The sequence below is a fragment of the Andrena cerasifolii genome, unplaced genomic scaffold (genome assembly GCF_050908995.1).
Source record: "Andrena cerasifolii isolate SP2316 unplaced genomic scaffold, iyAndCera1_principal scaffold0026, whole genome shotgun sequence".
Taxonomy (NCBI): domain Eukaryota; kingdom Metazoa; phylum Arthropoda; class Insecta; order Hymenoptera; family Andrenidae; genus Andrena; species Andrena cerasifolii.
Window position 1 is genome coordinate 187,501 of NW_027484919.1, and position 4,985 is coordinate 192,485.

Here is a 4,985-nt window from a genome sequence, read left to right on the forward strand (position 1 = left end):
TTTCGTTAAGTTTAAATCGTCCATCTGCGTGGATAAAGAGTTGAATGCATGATTTCGTACAAGCATACACAGTAGTGCATACGAGTCACCAACGTCACTTATGGACGCTCACCACATAAGGGCCATTCGGTCTTAGACACCGACCCGTGGTAATGCTGTGTGGAGAAATCCGAAACGCAACACGGTAAGAACAGTCGAGACAAAATCTCGAGGAGCGGTGACTGCTTCTCAACCGAGGTTATAGAATAGCCACACGCCCGACGCTGCTCCGACCGAGACGCTCGAACCGTCGCTCTCCCTTATAGATACCGAACGGTCGGCCGGAACGCCGGCGCCGCCGTACCTTACGCACGGGCGCTTATGGGCGTAAACCGCCGCTACAACAGCCCGTTCGGCCGGCACGTTGGGACTTAGCCGCAGAGAGCGTCGGAACCAAGAGTAAACCGACTAAACGAATTATTATAAACAACCGCGGTCACCATTACCCTGATAAATACACGGTCCAAAACGATATTCGAAAATAATTTTCTCGGGACTTTGAAATTTTACGGAGCGATTGGAGTTTTTCGAGTTTTTCTCGAAAACTAGCACGGCGACCGCGTACGAACCATTAGAGTAACACTTTGGGAATTGAACGAGGAACACGGATCAATGGTTGTTTCCGAAGATTTGACGATTTTCGTCGCCGTCGGACGACGGTGCCGAAAGACTTTGAAACCCGCCGGGACTTTGAAATATTTCGGAGCGATTGGAGTTTTTCGAGTTTTACTCGAAAACTAGCACGGCGACCGCGTACGAACCATTAGAGTAACACTTTGGGAATTGAACGAGGAACACGGATCAATGGTTGTTTCCGAAGATTTGACGATTTTCGTCGCTGTCGGACGACGGTGCCGAAAGACTTTGAAACCCGCCGGGACTTTGAAATATTTCGGAGCGATTGGAGTTTTTCGAGTTTTTCTCGAAAACTAGCACGGCGACCGCGTACGAACCATTAGAGTAACACTTTGGGAATTGAACGAGGAACACGGATCAATGGTTGTTTCCGAAGATTTGACGATTTTCGTCGCTGTCGGACGACGGTGCCGAAAGACTTTGAAACCCGCCGGGACTTTGAAATATTTCGGAGCGATTGGAGTTTTTCGAGTTTTTCTCGAAAACTAGCACGGCGACCGCGTACGAACCATTAGAGTAACACTTTGGGAATTGAACGAGGAACACGGATCAATGGTTGTTTCCGAAGATTTGACGATTTTCGTCGCCGTCGGACGACGGTGCCGAAAGACTTTGAAACCCGCCGGGACTTTGAAATATTTCGGAGCGATTGGAGTTTTTCGAGTTTTTCTCGAAAACTAGCACGGCGACCGCGTACGAACCATTAGAGTAACACTTTGGGAATTGAACGAGGAACACGGATCAATGGTTGTTTCCGAAGATTTGACGATTTTCGTCGCCGTCGGACGACGGTGCCGAAAGACTTTGAAACCCGCCGGGACTTTGAAATATTTCGGAGCGATTGGAGTTTTTCGAGTTTTTCTCGAAAACTAGCACGGCGACCGCGTACGAACCATTAGAGTAACACTTTGGGAATTGAACGAGGAACACGGATCAATGGTTGTTTCCGAAGATTTGACGATTTTCGTCGCTGTCGGACGACGGTGCCGAAAGACTTTGAAACCCGCCGGGACTTTGAAATATTTCGGAGCGATTGGAGTTTTTCGAGTTTTTCTCGAAAACTAGCACGGCGACCGCGTACGAACCATTAGAGTAACACTTTGGGAATTGAACGAGGAACACGGATCAATGGTTGTTTCCGAAGATTTGACGATTTTCGTCGCCGTCGGACGACGGTGCCGAAAGACTTTGAAACCCGCCGGGACTTTGAAATATTTCGGAGCGATTGGAGTTTTTCGAGTTTTTCTCGAAAACTAGCACGGCGACCGCGTACGAACCATTAGAGTAACACTTTGGGAATTGAACGAGGAACACGGATCAATGGTTGTTTCCGAAGATTTGACGATTTTCGTCGCCGTCGGACGACGGTGCCGAAAGACTTTGAAACCCGCCGGGACTTTGAAATATTTCGGAGCGATTGGAGTTTTTCGAGTTTTTCTCGAAAACTAGCACGGCGACCGCGTACGAACCATTAGAGTAACACTTTGGGAATTGAACGAGGAACACGGATCAATGGTTGTTTCCGAAGATTTGACGATTTTCGTCGCCGTCGGACGACGGTGCCGAAAGACTTTGAAACCCGCCGGGACTTTGAAATATTTCGGAGCGATTGGAGTTTTTCGAGTTTTTCTCGAAAACTAGCACGGCGACCGCGTACGAACCATTAGAGTAACACTTTGGGAATTGAACGAGGAACACGGATCAATGGTTGTTTCCGAAGATTTGACGATTTTCGTCGCTGTCGGACGACGGTGCCGAAAGACTTTGAAACCCGCCGGGACTTTGAAATATTTCGGAGCGATTGGAGTTTTTCGAGTTTTTCTCGAAAACTAGCACGGCGACCGCGTACGAACCATTAGAGTAACACTTTGGGAATTGAACGAGGAACACGGATCAATGGTTGTTTCCGAAGATTTGACGATTTTCGTCGCTGTCGGACGACGGTGCCGAAAGACTTTGAAACCCGCCGGGACTTTGAAATATTTCGGAGCGATTGGAGTTTTTCGAGTTTTTCTCGAAAACTAGCACGGCGACCGCGTACGAACCATTAGAGTAACACTTTGGGAATTGAACGAGGAACACGGATCAATGGTTGTTTCCGAAGATTTGACGATTTTCGTCGCTGTCGGACGACGGTGCCGAAAGACTTTGAAACCCGCCGGGACTTTGAAATATTTCGGAGCGATTGGAGTTTTTCGAGTTTTTCTCGAAAACTAGCACGGCGACCGCGTACGAACCATTAGAGTAACACTTTGGGAATTGAACGAGGAACACGGATCAATGGTTGTTTCCGAAGATTTGACGATTTTCGTCGCTGTCGGACGACGGTGCCGAAAGACTTTGAAACCCGCCGGGACTTTGAAATATTTCGGAGCGATTGGAGTTTTTCGAGTTTTTCTCGAAAACTAGCACGGCGACCGCGTACGAACCATTAGAGTAACACTTTGGGAATTGAACGAGGAACACGGATCAATGGTTGTTTCCGAAGATTTGACGATTTTCGTCGCCGTCGGACGACGGTGCCGAAAGACTTTGAAACCCGCCGGGACTTTGAAATATTTCGGAGCGATTGGAGTTTTTCGAGTTTTTCTCGAAAACTAGCACGGCGACCGCGTACGAACCATTAGAGTAACACTTTGGGAATTGAACGAGGAACACGGATCAATGGTTGTTTCCGAAGATTTGACGATTTTCGTCGCCGTCGGACGACGGTGCCGAAAGACTTTGAAACCCGCCGGGACTTTGAAATATTTCGGAGCGATTGGAGTTTTTCGAGTTTTTCTCGAAAACTAGCACGGCGACCGCGTACGAACCATTAGAGTAACACTTTGGGAATTGAACGAGGAACACGGATCAATGGTTGTTTCCGAAGATTTGACGATTTTCGTCGCTGTCGGACGACGGTGCCGAAAGACTTTGAAACCCGCCGGGACTTTGAAATATTTCGGAGCGATTGGAGTTTTTCGAGTTTTTCTCGAAAACTAGCACGGCGACCGCGTACGAACCATTAGAGTAACACTTTGGGAATTGAACGAGGAACACGGATCAATGGTTGTTTCCGAAGATTTGACGATTTTCGTCGCCGTCGGACGACGGTGCCGAAAGACTTTGAAACCCGCCGGGACTTTGAAATATTTCGGAGCGATTGGAGTTTTTCGAGTTTTTCTCGAAAACTAGCACGGCGACCGCGTACGAACCATTAGAGTAACACTTTGGGAATTGAACGAGGAACACGGATCAATGGTTGTTTCCGAAGATTTGACGATTTTCGTCGCCGTCGGACGACGGTGCCGAAAGACTTTGAAACCCGCCGGGACTTTGAAATATTTCGGAGCGATTGGAGTTTTTCGAGTTTTTCTCGAAAACTAGCACGGCGACCGCGTACGAACCATTAGAGTAACACTTTGGGAATTGAACGAGGAACACGGATCAATGGTTGTTTCCGAAGATTTGACGATTTTCGTCGCCGTCGGACGACGGTGCCGAAAGACTTTGAAACCCGCCGGGACTTTGAAATATTTCGGAGCGATTGGAGTTTTTCGAGTTTTTCTCGAAAACTAGCACGGCGACCGCGTACGAACCATTAGAGTAACACTTTGGGAATTGAACGAGGAACACGGATCAATGGTTGTTTCCGAAGATTTGACGATTTTCGTCGCTGTCGGACGACGGTGCCGAAAGACTTTGAAACCCGCCGGGACTTTGAAATATTTCGGAGCGATTGGAGTTTTTCGAGTTTTTCTCGAAAACTAGCACGGCGACCGCGTACGAACCATTAGAGTAACACTTTGGGAATTGAACGAGGAACACGGATCAATGGTTGTTTCCGAAGATTTGACGATTTTCGTCGCTGTCGGACGACGGTGCCGAAAGACTTTGAAACCCGCCGGGACTTTGAAATATTTCGGAGCGATTGGAGTTTTTCGAGTTTTTCTCGAAAACTAGCACGGCGACCGCGTACGAACCATTAGAGTAACACTTTGGGAATTGAACGAGGAACACGGATCAATGGTTGTTTCCGAAGATTTGACGATTTTCGTCGCTGTCGGACGACGGTGCCGAAAGACTTTGAAACCCGCCGGGACTTTGAAATATTTCGGAGCGATTGGAGTTTTTCGAGTTTTTCTCGAAAACTAGCACGGCGACCGCGTACGAACCATTAGAGTAACACTTTGGGAATTGAACGAGGAACACGGATCAATGGTTGTTTCCGAAGATTTGACGATTTTCGTCGCTGTCGGACGACGGTGCCGAAAGACTTTGAAACCCGCCGGGACTTTGAAATATTTCGGAGCGATTGGAGTTTTTCG